The 14,709-nt window shown below is 45.1% G+C and overlaps 1 protein-coding gene and 1 non-coding gene across 2 annotated transcripts in view; both read left to right on the top strand.

Annotated features, from left to right (window-relative positions):
* Positions 1 to 14,709, top strand: part of SEMA3A (semaphorin 3A) — a 221,211-nt gene that overhangs the window by 65,619 nt on the left and 140,883 nt on the right. The gene's annotated exons all lie outside the window — the stretch shown is intronic.
* Positions 4,419 to 4,491, top strand: TRNAK-UUU. Its single transcript has one exon. It is a non-coding gene; the product is annotated as a tRNA-Lys (tRNA).

Genomic DNA, 14,709 nt, shown 5'->3' with positions numbered 1-14,709 from the left:
CAGCAGGGTAGGTCCTATGAGGAAAGGTTGCGGGACCTGAACCTGTTCAGCCTTCAAAAGAGAAGGCTGAGGGGGGATCTTGTGGCCTGTTATAAACTGGTTAGGGGGGATCAGCAGGCGCTGGGGGAGTCCCTGTTCCCCCGAGCGCCGCAAGGAGTGACCAGGAATAACGGTCAGAAGCTGGTGGAGGGAAGGTTTAAGTTGGACATCAGGAGGCGCTACTTCACAGTCAGGGCGGCTAGGGTCTGGAACCAGCTTCCAAGCGAGGTGCTGCAGACTCCCACCCTGGGGGTTTTTAAGAGGAGGTTGGATGACCACCTTACTGGGGTCGTTTTACCCCAATGCTCTTCCTGCCATGGCAGGGGGTCGGACTAGATGATCTGCTCAGATCCCTTCCGACGCTAGAAACTATGAAACTATGGAGGAAGGGTGGAGGCTGCATCCCCTCTGCTTTACAGTTTGAGGGTAAGGGTCAGCTAGGGACAAGGGCTTGTCTCTGCAGACATGGGAATCCCTGGATGCTGGGAACAGGATGCAAATTAAGGGGGAGAGCCCCCCCATAAGAGATGAGACCTCCACCCCCCACCCCGTAAGATTTGAAAATCATAACCTGGGGGGGATTCTCCACTCAGGTTGCTCCTTCACTTAGGTAGGCTTGTTAAACCAGTCCATTTAGGTGGACTGGTTTCATTTTTTTTGCTGACCCCCCACAAGATTCAAAGTGTAATTCAAACCTTAGCTGGGAGTGCCTGAGGGGGTGGGAGCACGCAGAGTGGCTGGGGCTCAGAGTAAGTGTCAGGTACAGGGAAGTCTTCAGGGGTGGGAGGTGGTGGCAGCAGCTCTAGTTATGAGGGTTCAGGGGAAGTTTTGCAGGATTGGGGTGCCAGCTCTGCAGGGAGTTTGATGGGATTGCGGTGGGAGAGGCAGGGTTGGCAGGACAGTTTCACACTTGAGTTGATCTAAGTAGATAAAAAAGGTCATTGCTGCTGATCTACATTAGAAACTCCTTATGCTACATCCCATGAAATCTGCTTAAGTAGTCAATGGGATAATTCCTTGTGTTGTTCTTATCAGTTAGTAAGGTCTGCACTAAGGGACCACCATACAGGTAGACTAAGTCTGTGTACCCATGGGAATTTACATACATGCAAATTACTGTTGGTACATTTATTTTGAACTTGTTTATTTCAAAGTCAGTATATTTGAGTCCCTGCAGTTCAAATTAATAAGGTTTTATTCTGTGTGTGTGTGTGTGTGTGTGTGTGTGTGTGTGTGTGTGTGTACACATGCACATATATATGTATGTATGTATGCACATGTATATAAAACAGTGAGGCCTAAAGTTTAGATTTGCAGAAACTGAGGTTCTGATCCAGTTGTGGAAAGTATTTTTGTACTTAATATCATGGTTCCACCTTAAATAGGTTGCTGGACCAAAATCCTGTCCCCTGTGCAGAAAGTCTTGCCTACAGCAGAATGTGGAAAACATTGGCTTTACAAGGTGGGAGGCGCAGGATGTGTAGGAGCCTCTTGTAGGGATCATGCCATGAAGCACATGGCATTTGGAGAAAAAGCAGGAAGCAGAGCTGCTTTATCTTGGTTAGTGAGAACCAGTGCCATTCCACTAAGACATTATTGCTATGGTACAGTGCAGACTACAGTCTGCAACCCTCAAAAGTCTAATTTGGACCTATGGCCTGGGAATGATAAGTTCCAACCTCCTGAACTTAAATGACTTGAGAGATGGGGATTCTGCCATTTTCTGAAAGACTATTCCATGTTTCTGGGCCAGAAGATCCCTTCTTCTTGTGCCATTTTAGGAGAGTTAAATCTGTATGGAGGAAAGCAAAGGTAGAGACGTGAGTCCATTGTATGCTGCCTGGATGCCAATATAAGCCCTTCTTTGGGCCTGGAATAGATTTGATGCTCCTCACTTTAGACTAAAGTAGGTCAGATTTTAAGCAGATGCAACCAGGGAAGCAGTCGCTATAAAGGGCAGTCAGCATCTTGCACCTGCAAAGCCCTTGGAGATAACATATGACCCTTCCCAAGAGGGAAGGGCCAGCCCATCTATTCTGTAACCTCACAGATCAGGTTTCTGGATACAGGAAAATCTCTGCCTACCCCAGCATCATGGAAAACTAGAAATAATTTTCATGAGGAGAATTGGAGGAAAAGCCTCTCAGAGAAACCTTGCAGAAGTATCTTCCACTAGTTCCCCCTCACCCTCCAGAGGTATAAACCATGTGTGTATGTGTGTGCATGCATGATATCTCTAAGTAACAATACACAAACATATATATTTTAACAAAGTGCCAATAAATGTTGTATCATAATGACAAAAGGTGTCAGTATTCGTACAGGTGGTGTGTTAAGTATAGCAGTGGAAGTGAGAGATATATCAAGGTAATTATAGCTGGTTTAGGTGTTTAAGTTCTTCTGATGTTTCTGTGTGAAAGCAATTTTAAGTTTAATTTAATTTTATTTTACCATAGATGTTACAAGGTCAATCACCTTTCATTATGAGTCTCAGTGACCTGGTTGTTATTACTCAAACGTGTGATATTTTACTTATGTAGACAGAGTACTTGCCTCTACCAGACTGTTGTTTCCGTACTCTTGCCCTCATCCTGGGCTGCTTGCTATGGAAATAAATATCCCTGATGTCAGTTTTTGCCCAAATAATAAGTGCAGGATCTTACCTTGTGAAATTAACTCTGAATTTAATACATGCAGGCAGGAGAAATGGCCTTGCTACTGTGGAAAGGCATTGTCAAGGTACTGTATGTTAATAGAATATTCATTAATTCAGATATTAAATACAAGATTAATTTGTTCTCTTAGAGATTGTGCAGACACCTGGTTTGTGGGGGGAGGAAATTGAATTTAACTGCACATGGGAAAGAGAGCCAAAAGAGAAATTCTTGACTTGTCAGTGGGTGTTTTGAGAATGGAAAGCAATGTCTAAAAATTAACTTTAAATGTGCAGTTGGTGTGGTACGAATACCTCTAAAGGCATAGACAGACATGTTTGCTGGAGAGTAAAATGGAAAACAACTTGTTTCAACTTGCTGTTTGTAGACTGGTGACTTCGCTTTATTTTTTCTTTATGTAACTGCATTTTGATGAGTCTGTTCAAAATTTGTGATGCACTCAGAGGCAGGTAATACAAATTATTATGCAAAGAAAGGCTAAGGCAGGAACGTACTTTTTGCTGTACAAGGATTGTAATAAAATAAGTATTTAAATTCAAGTTGCTTCCATGATATAAAAAATAAATGTTATGTCAGAATCAGAAAACTGAGTTTTTAAATACCAAGAAACAGAGGTTATAAGAGAGATTCAGAAGCAAAATACTTATCAAAACTTGTGTGTCACTGTTTGATGAAAGATGATACTCAGTCAGCAAAAAAGAAATATGATTTATTTTAGCTGATGTTGCAGAAGCTAGTTTGGATAATATTAAGGACTTAAGTATTTTTAGGGTTTTTTATGTATCATGAAGTATTAAAGATAATAAACAAGGAACCTGTTAAATACTTTAAAATAGACTAAAACTGTCAGAAAGGCAAAGCTTAGAAGGTTTTGGGCAGGGGGGTTGATATAAGGCTTCACAACCTTACTCCTTTTCAATACCACGTTATTTCCTTTCAAATCAATATGATATCCATGTGAATAGGGGGAATCAGAATCCAGTCCGTAATTTGAGTTTGAGGTAAAACAGGAAAGTCCCTGGTCAGAAGCAATTTTAGACCTAGTCCTCAGAAACTGTCTGAACTAGACAAATTAAGTTACCTTTGGGGACCATCTAGAATCTAATGATATCAGTATGATCAGTTTTTAGTGGCCAAACTCATAAGGGTAAGTACTAGAGGGAACAATGCAAATGGATTTCATCTTCATGAAAGATGCCTTTCAAGTACTCAATGGCTCTGATTCAAGAAAGGGTCCTATTTATGACAGCACTTAAGGACTTAAATATACATGCCTTACTGTTTTTCCTGAATAGGAATGAGTTTAAATGCATGCTTACACATGCCCCCCTAAACTGGAGCTTAAAGACCAGGTATAGACATTACACTTTTATCAGTTTAAGTGCTTAGGAACCAGTCTAAACCCATAACAGTACAGAAGTTTGGCGCACACAGGGAGGCATGCTTCCACTCACCCGCGCTCGGCTGCTCTGGCTGAGCCCCCAGCTGCCCCTGCCCCTCTCACAGCTGAGTCAGCATGGTGGGTAATGATGAAAGAAGGAGTTGGGAAAGAGTGCTTGGCCATGCCCTGGTCTCCCTGGGGCTGTACCCACTTGTAGGGGTATTGGGTCCCTGGGTGGTTGTGCAGGAGCCCGCTCAGTGATACCCATGGGCTCCATGAGCAAGCACAGCCTGAGAAAGCATAACTATGTGGTTAGTCTAAGAGCCTGGCTAGCTCAGTTGGTAGAGCGTCAGACTTTTAATCTGAGGATCCAGGGTTCAAGTCCCTGTTTAAGTAGTTACTCTTTAGCCTCTGCAAGAGAAGGCTGAGGGGATCTTGTGGCTGCGTAGAAATTCATTGCGGGAGGGGCACAGCAGAGATACTGCATTCATTAGGGCATCTCTTGGGGTAACAAGGGACAATGGTCACAAATTGAGAGCAGATTCAGGCTGGACATCAGGAGGAACTTCTTCATGGTAAGGGTGGCCAGAATTTGGAACCGGCTCCCAAGGGAGGTGGTGCTCTTCCCTACCTGGGGGTCTTCAAGAGAAGGCTGGATAGGCATCTGGCCCCAGCACTCTCCCCTGGGGGCAGAGTTGGACTTCATGATCCTTTGAGGTCCCTTCCAACCCAAACATCTATGAATCTATGAACAGGGGAGCATAGACTCCCCTGGTGCCTGACTGCAGCTGACATGCCTATGACTGGAGAGGGTGGGAGGGGTGCTCAGTCTTGCCCTGCAACCCAGTCGGGCTCCCTGGGACTGTGCCCACTAGCAGGGGGCATGAAGGTCCCCGGGCAGATGTGTGGGAGCCCACCCAGGAACCCAACCAGGGCGAGCATGGGTACCTCTGCTGCCTGACTACAACTGACATGCCTGTGGCTGATAACGATGGGGAAGGGACCAATCAGGGGTGGCCTAGCCACAAGGCTTCACTTGGCTACACTGGGCAATCTCAGTGAGTCCACTTGTAGGTGTGCAGGAATGCCGCAACCTGCTGGCTTTGGCCAGTGCAGGAAGCCTGTGTGCCCTCTCCACCAGACATCTGCTCCTTACAGAAACACTGCTTACAGAAACTTGTATAAGTTTGATCAATTCCACCTCAAGTTTTTTGAGGTTAGCCAAAATGTCAGAAAGGGCTCTTGTTATTTAAATGATGAAATATGGATTTGAGCACCTAATAACAGGCATCAAAGGTAACATATTCAGAAGAGTCTAAATAGCAGAAGAGTTCAAGGGCATCCCTACACCACTGGTTCTGAGCTAATCAGCTTTGCTGAGAGGCAGATTCAATTCAAAGTAGAGAAAAGGGAGTTTTAGACAAACTAATCAAAATTAATTCTACTAATCTGTTAATGAGAATTTTGGAACAAAGTCTTGTAGGTTAAGAAAGTACATATGTAAAGGCTAGGCAAAAAGTTTAGTCTCTGCCATATGTATAAGGGTTTTTTAAGTATCAGCAGTCTGAGAAGAATTAAGGTATGTAAAACAACAAAAATAAGCATAAGTTACTGAATAATGCAATTAGAGTTGGGGGGGATGTCTGAACAGCAAAATTCAGAAGCATTGTCAGTCATGTATTTGAATAATTGCTGTTAAATAGAGAGAAAATAATATTTTTGGAAAAGAATTGCAATGAACAATTTGGAGACGGCGAGAAAGGAAATCGATATGTAACATTTGTTGTTTTTAAAATTGTCTGTCTGTATCCAAGCCTAATAAGAGACATGTGGCAGAGCGGTTAAAGCTGCATGCTGTAGACCAGAATGCAAGCTTTACTCTGGGATTGACATGAAGGCCAACCCCTAGTCAACCCAGCTGTATGTAGGCCATGCAAGCCTGAGAACCAAACCAAAGGTGACTGAATGCAGCCACATCAATCCCTTGTCTGCTGTGCCTTTACCAAATTAGTGTGATGGGCCACTTAGACTCAAGACTGTGGTCTAAAGCTTAATCATGCACCCGTCGCAGTCACTGCCTACATGACTGTAGACAACAACTGTTATAAAATTGGACCCTTATTTTCACCTGTCAAAGCCTTTAAACATATTCTTAAATTAGAAGTAGATACTTATGTGTTTCATGTTAAGTGCATGCTTAAGTGTTTTGCTGGAAAGATCTTAGGCTGCAGTACCAAAAGGAACTGGATGCATTTCCTTCCCTCTCAGCACATTAATCATCTTATAAGTTTCAGTGAGACTTCTCACGTTTCTGAAGGACCATAGGATTTGTCATCTGGTTCATATAGCACCCACAAATAGTTACATATTGAAAGGAAATGAATGAGACTAGAAATCAGAAATAACATTTTTCAGAAGTTCTTTAATATCAAGTTAAATGCTGGAAGGCTGGAAAGTGTCAAGTGTTGTAAGTTTAATCAAAAAAGGGCCTCTGACTGTAGTATAAATTTCAGACACAACTCCACTGTGATAAATTTGAGCCAAATTCTTATTTCACTGAAGGCAAAGGTAAGCTACAATCTGGATAATGGTCAGTAGTCTATTAGCTGGAAAATCGGACTGGAGACAGAAAACGTTCAGTCCCTCTAAATCAGGGGTGGGCAAAATCTGGCCCATGGGCCACATCCAGCCACCAGCTGACTGAATCTGCCTGCAGGTGGGCGCTCACCAATTATTTATATCTGGCCTGACCCACAACTGCTTCTGCTGTACTCCGCATGGGGCCAAGCCTTGCCTGCTCCCACCCAGGGCAGCACATGCTGCACCCTCACCCTTGCCTGCCAGAGGGCCCCAACTCTGGCCCTGGCCAGTGAGCACAGCTTCTGGGCAAGGCTACTGCTGCAGCCACTGCTTGGCTCCACCTGCCTCCAGTGACAGCTCCTCCTGTCCCTATTGCAGTGCTCCCTGGGACTGCAGAAGTGGCAGTGGGCAGGGGCGCGGTGGGGAAAGCTGCAGCTGTGTGGCTCCTGCACCAGCTCCCAGCTGCCCTCCACCCACTCCACCCACCCGGCATGATCAGTAGCCACCTATGAATAGCCAAGTGTGTGGAAGCTATGAGCGGGTGGGAGCACAGCGTTGGGGATGGTGGGAGCCCTGGGTGGGAGTAGTCAGGGCTTGGCTCCATGTGGAGTGCAAGGGAGCAGCCACAGGCTGGGCATGGACTGCACCTGCACTGCCTTCATGAGCTCTGCTGCACACACCATGAGTGTGGCCATGTGGAGGGGCAGTATTTTCCAGCAAAGGGGACCTTCTGATGTCAGGGACCATGTGTTGGGAGTAGGGGTTTCTAAAGCCACCATGGCAGCGAGCAGGGCAAAGTTTGGTGTCAGGCAGGTGGGCCATCTTATGTCACGGACCATGTGACAGAGCAGGACTTCTGGTTCCAAGATAGCAAAAAGGGTGCTTCTAGGGCAAGGGGGGCAGGAGGATTTCCAGTGACAAAGGTCAGGGGTCAGGGGCAGGACTTCTAGTCTCCAGATGGTGACCGGGGGGTGGGGGATCTTTCAAAGGCTGGGGCTTAGCAGTTTGACAAGGATGTACCCTTGCAGTCTACAACAGCTCACGAAAGCTCATTAAGCAGCCCTCCACTTGAAATAATTACCCATCCCTGCTCTAAGCTGAGGCCAAGGTAATAGAATTCAAAGAGGTGTACCTATTTATAAAGGTGAGAATATCCCTAGGTAGACTTGATAGCATAAAAATATGATATGGTATGTAAACCCTCAAGTTTCAAAGCTGAAACTGGCTGGTCACAGTTAGGAAGAAACTTCTCTGGGCACGTTGTGTCATAAGTGTCAACTTCTGAAGCATGTGCTATATTTCTATCAGAGACTACTGCACCAGAACAGTGGCTCTCAACTTTTTTTAGTCTCAAGGCACCCCTTGTTGTTTATTTTTTTGATTACAGAGCAATTCTTCCACTTCAAAAAAACTCAGAAGGACCACAACAGGTCACAATGTTTTTGGACATATAGATTCCTATTTGAAGTCTCAGAGTTTATCTTGAGAGTCATGCATTTGCCCGCCTAACCATGCTAATATTGCACATTATCTCCTAGCATCATTAGAAGGCTCTCATGGCACACTGCTGTCCTGCACTACTAGGAGGAAGGCCCAAATGACAGTTAAACAATTTTATATTAATAAAGTTTGTGCTATATGAAGGCAGATTAGCTGGCTTAAACTGTAATGAATATACTTATGATATCTTATACCAGTTAAGGAGCGTATCAGTGAATTATTCAAAGATTTTGTCCAAAATTGGAAACAGCAAGATAAAAAAGAATGAGATTTATGGTAGGAGGAACATTAAAAATAAGAACAGGGGACAGACTACAAATAGGCGGGAAACAGTAAAACAACTCTATTCAGACCTGTTTCACACTAAGAAAAAAATGTACGGTGTACAGTATTAGGTAAGGCAAGAGTAGTAGAAAGTCTAAAAAATTTTAAAAGCTATGTATTTGTATAATTGAAAAGGAAAAGTTGAGATGTATCAAGGAGGTAAGGCATAATCACTGAGTACAGGCCTACTGGATGTTTGTTTGCTTTTCTTATCCAGAAGTTTTCAATGTTTTTGTTCAATTTATCTTCAAATTCAACCGCCACCTCTACCTTCCGTTCTGCTTCCCCCAGTGACATCAGTGTCAGCTAATATAACACAAAAGCAGGGTGGATCCTTAAACTTTGAAACAAAAGGGAAGGAGATAGCCAAATAGCTACTCTTCTTCCCCCTAATATGTTTAAAGAGATTAGATTATTTTAATAAATTAAATGTTGGGCACCCTGAGGAACATTCTAATATAGTGCAGTCATGTGAGTCTCTGCTGAGTTAATGTGAATCATAAATAACCATGAAAATTATTTGAAATCTTATCACTATGTACTAAATGCTGCAATCAGACAATCCACCACAGCTTTATTCATTTATTTGTATTTTAGATATATTAAAATAAATGATGGAAGGGGAATAAGTGCCTTGGGTGTTAGGAAAATTACCAGAGATGTTTTTTTTCACTCTTCTGACTACTTTATATTCAATCCTGGCAGTGCTAACACAATGCTGGTGATATCTGATGATTGCTTAGTATTTTGTCAACACAACTGGCATCTTTGTTAGCCATTTCAGGAAAAATACAAGGCTGAATGAACATGGAGCCTGTTGTGCTCTTCGCATCACAGAGAATCCTTACACATTTTAACTGAGTGCACTGTGATAATCCTTGCATGTGCCACTACCTCTTGAAAGAAGTTAAGTGAACTCAGCTGTCACAAACTTCGGTGGGATTTGACAACCTAAGAATCCTAGCTTCATAGAGAAGTAGGGCTGGAAAGGACCTCCAAAGGTCATCTAGTCCAACACCCTGCCTGACAAAGGATCATCCCTATTTAACATGTCCCATACAAACCATAATCTAAACTCTACTTAAGACTACCATCAACCCTGACACAACATAGACCCAACACCCTGCTCTGCCACAGACAAAGCTGAGGAACCATGGCAGCCAATATCTTGTTTCTATAAGGTTTTGACAATATAAACCCAAGAGGTCCTGGGTAGAGGGCCTTGCCCTCTGCTACACAGGAAGGCAAGCCCTCTCTCCCCCCCTCCCAGTTCATACCAATGTGACCAGGGGTAAAATTCCCTTCAAATATGGTAATCGATCTGATCGTGAGCAGAGGGGCAAGATGTTCTCACCAGGAAGCTCCAGCTTTATGTCCCAGCAGGAGCATTAGCACACTCCAGTCAAAGTCCCCAGCCTTGGCTGTAGCCAACACCCAATGCCTCTGAAGGGAGGCTTAAAAATGCCTCCCTTGAGCTGGCATAAATGTCATTACTACAGGATCCTTTCATGATAATCCAGTCAATCTATGAAGATATGGTGCTTCTTCCTGTCTTTTCATACTTCATTCAAATTCTGTTGGAATCAGTGGAAAGACTCCTGCTGACTCCAGTGGACTTTGGAGCAGATGCCCAGTCAGTGCTATGAATACAAAATGCCAAAGCCTGCAACTTGAGTTCAGTGCCACTGCTAACTCTCTCAGAGACAGGGAGATGGCTTGGGTATTATGTTTCAAACTTCATTTGTAAGTGTTAATTTGATACCTTCATCTCAAAGAAGGAATTAAATGTGTTTCACTTGTGGGATCTACCTCTAGATCTTCTGTGCTTCCCAACACAGTACAGAGCTAGCTGACCTTGCCGAAATAGATACAACGACCTAGCTTTTCCTTTACCGGTTAGGATCCAGTTTCTGTGTCCAAGGCTAAGTTTATAGTAGACAAGATATTTTGTAAAACTGAGAAAGAAAGACAGACATAGGGACAAGCCCATAACCCTAGATTATATTTCAGATGAAATTTTGAAAGCTCTAATTGGATTATTTAGATATTCTTCCTGTTTGTCTACCCAGAAGACCAAATTCTTCCTGCAGTTACATTTGTGCAGCTTCATTGCCTTCAGCAGGGTTACATAAGTGTTGCTGTGGATAGAGCTTGGCTTCTTGTCTAAATATACTGTTGTTTATGGATAACAAATTAAAAGAAAGATTTGGTGCAGTGGGTCATGTGGTTAGTATTCAGCTCTTAGACATTTCCTTTTCTAGCTCTGTGTGTGTGTGGGAAGGCAGGGTGGGGTCTATAAGTATATATTTCAGGGTTCCACAACCAATCACAGCTAAAAAGTTATAACAGTCTCATGATTTCTGCATGCATTCAAATTAAGCTTATGTTTCAGTGGAAGGTTTCAAAAAACATAATCAATATGGAATATAACCTGAGATGCTCTTTTTTTCTCAGTGTTTCTTGCCCTTAATTTTAGGGATGACAAAAAACAGAAGCATAATGCCATGGATGTTGGTTTCTGAGTGACATGTTGATGCATTCAACCCTTTTCAACTGGTAGTAATGAAGAACAACTGTTTTAATTCATAATCACTTAGAAGGGTGCATGCCAGCTCTTTGAACCTGTTTTAACACGTTTCAACATGTAAATGTAAGAGGCTATGCAAGAGACTCATTGTTGTACTTTCCATTGACTGCACTGGGCTGTGGGATCTGGGTTTCTTACAGGTCCAGTACCTATCCTGACACCTGGATAGGTATGCACCAGAATGAAAGACACAGGGGTCCTGCAGCCCATTGCATGGTCTGTTGTGCGTCACAGCCTGAGGAACACAAATCCTGTTTAGTTAGGTCTTCTTAAGTGTGAATGCATTAGGTGTAAAACCAGGGGTAATTTTTCTCCCCATGATCCTTACCAGAAAAAATGTTATGGCATTAGCAAGGGTTAAATCAAATGGATTTTCTATGAGGGTCAGTCAGAAAGTAATATATCAAATTTTTTTTTCAACCAGATATTGTAAAAAATATTACTCGCATGGAAACTGTATAGGTTATGACTGCAGGGTTTTTGGTTGTAGCCATGTTGGTCTAAGCCTAAGGACATAGGCAGGCAAGGTTCTTTGGGTAGATGTGATATCTTTTATTAGACCAACTGAGTAGTTGGAACAAAGTTCATTGCAAGCTTTTGGGCATGAGGATCCTTCTTCAAGCATAGGGAGACTCTGCTGTTGTTCTGAGATCTCTAAGGAACGGAAGGAGGTTATAGCTGAATACACAGCTGTTATTCAGCAGTCTTCTCCATCAGTGGCCTTTATCAACAGTAAAAAAGGGCCAGCAATTTGTGAGTCCTTGTTCTTGTTGGGCAGCCACTGTCACACAGTCTCCATCACTTCGCTGTCATCCTGAAAATGTCATCCCTTTACGCACCAAAAATATGGTAATTTGAGGGTGCCAGTTCAGGGCCGTATAGAGAATCGGATAGCACAGCCTATCCAAACAACAAGATTGCCTGTGTGGTGAGCATGCTGATGTGTGGGCAAACTGTGTCATGGAGAAGCAGCACTTCATGATGGGCTCTTTGTTTGCAACATTTCAGTTTCTTCAGGGTCTTAACATAGACCTCAGTTTAGTGTGGCTGCCTTAGGCAAGGAGTTAGCACCCACAGCCTCCATGTCTCTGAACATAAACATTAAAAGGTATTACTGCACATTGGCCAAGTTTGTAGATAATACTAAATTATGGGGAAAAGTGGTCACACTAGGGGATGGGATGCAGATCCAAGCAGAACTTGACAATCTGGAAAGGTGGGTAGAGTGGAACCAGATGAAGTGCAATTAGGATAAATGCAGAGTGCTTCATCTGGGTGGCTGCACCAAGACCTGCCTGGCAGCGGTGAGGAGGAGGGGCACTTTTCCCCTGTGCCAAGCAACAGTTTCTGCCCAGCAGTCAGCACTACTGCCACTGATCTGCTTGAATGGGTGACTCCAGAGCAGGTGTGGGACATGCCGGGTCAGGGCTGCACATGTGGGTCCCCACCAGCATTGTGGGCCTAGGACCAGCAGCAGTGGCAGCCAGAAGACACCACCCCATCTCCGCTGCATGCTCAGGGGGTGGCAAGACATGTCATGGATGGGCAATACTGAGCAGGCACGGGGTGGGCTGAGGCTGTGCACTGTTGGTGGTGGCAGGGAGATACCACAGGGTGCACAAGCTCCAGGCTGTTGTGGGACGGGGGCAGGTGCTGGCCAGCTCAGGGGGACGCACATGGGGTGCTCTCATGCACACCCCAAAGTACCCTCAAACCCTTCCCCACAAACCCCTGATCCACACTATCCTGTACACACAATCACCCCCCCCCAGAAACACTGCACCCACCTACACCCTCTCCCATATTCCCTCACAAACCCCACACAGACACCCACGTGTCTTTGAGGGGAGCCCCACTCACTACAACATGCACATACCCCACCACACACATACATACTACATACACCACCCACCACATACATACCCCCAGCCACCCTCACCCTCCACACATGCCACAGCCCCCCACAAGGTCCATATCCACCCACCCACCCACACACAGCCTCACAAACCCCCATACCCACCCAACCACATCCACACATACCCCCGTACCCTACATACATACACATACACACACCAACAACCTCCCCATAAAACCCACACCTACCCACACATACCCCTCATACCCTTCCATCCCCCCACAATATACAAGAATAAAACTTCATTTTGAGATATTATGCAATCACCTCTGTATACACATATACACAACACAAGCACACACAGATCAGGACAAAAGTATTTTAGTTAAATAAAATTAAAATATATTATTGTAGATGTTTGATTTTAGTATATAATTTAGGGGGCTGGGGGGGGGGGGCTGTTCTGGTTCCAAGATGGCAAATCCCCTTCCCGAAAAGAGTACTTCTGGGGACAAGAAGAGGGACTTCTGGTGGCAAAGGTCAGGTGTTAGTGGGTGTGTCACCCCTGGCTGGTGCTTGTGAGTATTCTTCTGCTCTGTGGTCGGGGCCCCCAACTCACCTGCTATGGCTCGATGGAATGGTAAAAGGAGGGGTTCATTGGTGTTCCTTCCCCTGACCCAAAGACAGGGATACTCACAGGTTCACCACGGATGTTCTTGGGGCTCTGCCTCCCCTACACCCCATCCAATTGCCAACCACATGGATTTTCATGTTGCCACACCAATGCTGGGCTACGGCCCGTTTGTTGTTCTGAGGGCCCACCACCTCCTCAAATATGGATGGGACACAGGCTTGAGGATTCGGCCTGCCCACCCCTCTTCCTTCTGGGTCCACCCCAATGCTTGCTCCGGCCCTGAAGTCTCAGAGGGGTACTTCGAGGCTGGGGTGGATATGGCCGGTTGCATTCCTGTATGGAGAAACTCCAGCCATAAGCCTCTCATGCTCCAGGACTGCAGTTTGCAATATCCTGGGTGGCTTCTGACTGCTAACCTTGCCCGTTCACCGTGGGGCAGAGCTGGAGGGCTCATTCATGCTGGTGTCCCAGGCCTCAGCCAGCCCAGCATCTCACCAGCTGGCTTCTGCCCTGAACTTGTTTCCGGCTGGGCTTTTGAATCTTCTGCCGTGGCGGCTCCAGCTGAAATAATCAGCTGGCCACTGCCCAGCTTAATGGACAGCCGTTTGAAGAGCCAACGCAATGCTGGCTTGTGCAGCTCTCTCTCCACCCTGGACTGCCTCCTAGGTAAGTTTTCTGTAGTGTCAGGGTCCCTGTTCCCCTCTCTGGGAGTGTCAGGGTGTGCCCTTGGTGCCTCCAGTCCCCGAGGGAGCACCCTGCTGCCACAGCGGGTGGGATTTCCAGTCCTAAGATGGCAACCAGGGCATGTGGCACTTGTCAAGGGGCAGGGCCACAAGCCCTCGACAGCTCACCAAAACTCATTAGGTCACTTTCCAGCCAAAAGAATTGCCCACCCCTGGGTTAGGAGATGTTCTGGTCAGCACAAAGGATGAAAGGGATTTCAGAGTTATGGTTGATCACCGGATGAACATGGGCAGCCAGTGTGACACTGTAGTGAACAGAGCTAATAGCATACTGGGATGCATTAGCTGATGCATCACAAGCAGGGCTAAGGAAATGATACTTCCTCTCTACTTGGCATGGGTGAAATGCCAGCTGGAGTACTGTGTCCAGTTCTGGTCACCACCCTTCAAA

The sequence above is a fragment of the Gavialis gangeticus genome, unplaced genomic scaffold, assembly GCF_001723915.1.
Source record: "Gavialis gangeticus isolate Ggan-Ray unplaced genomic scaffold, GavGan_comp1, whole genome shotgun sequence".
In the NCBI taxonomy this organism is placed as follows: domain Eukaryota; kingdom Metazoa; phylum Chordata; order Crocodylia; family Gavialidae; genus Gavialis; species Gavialis gangeticus.
This window is presented reverse-complemented; position numbering and strand designations above follow the sequence as displayed.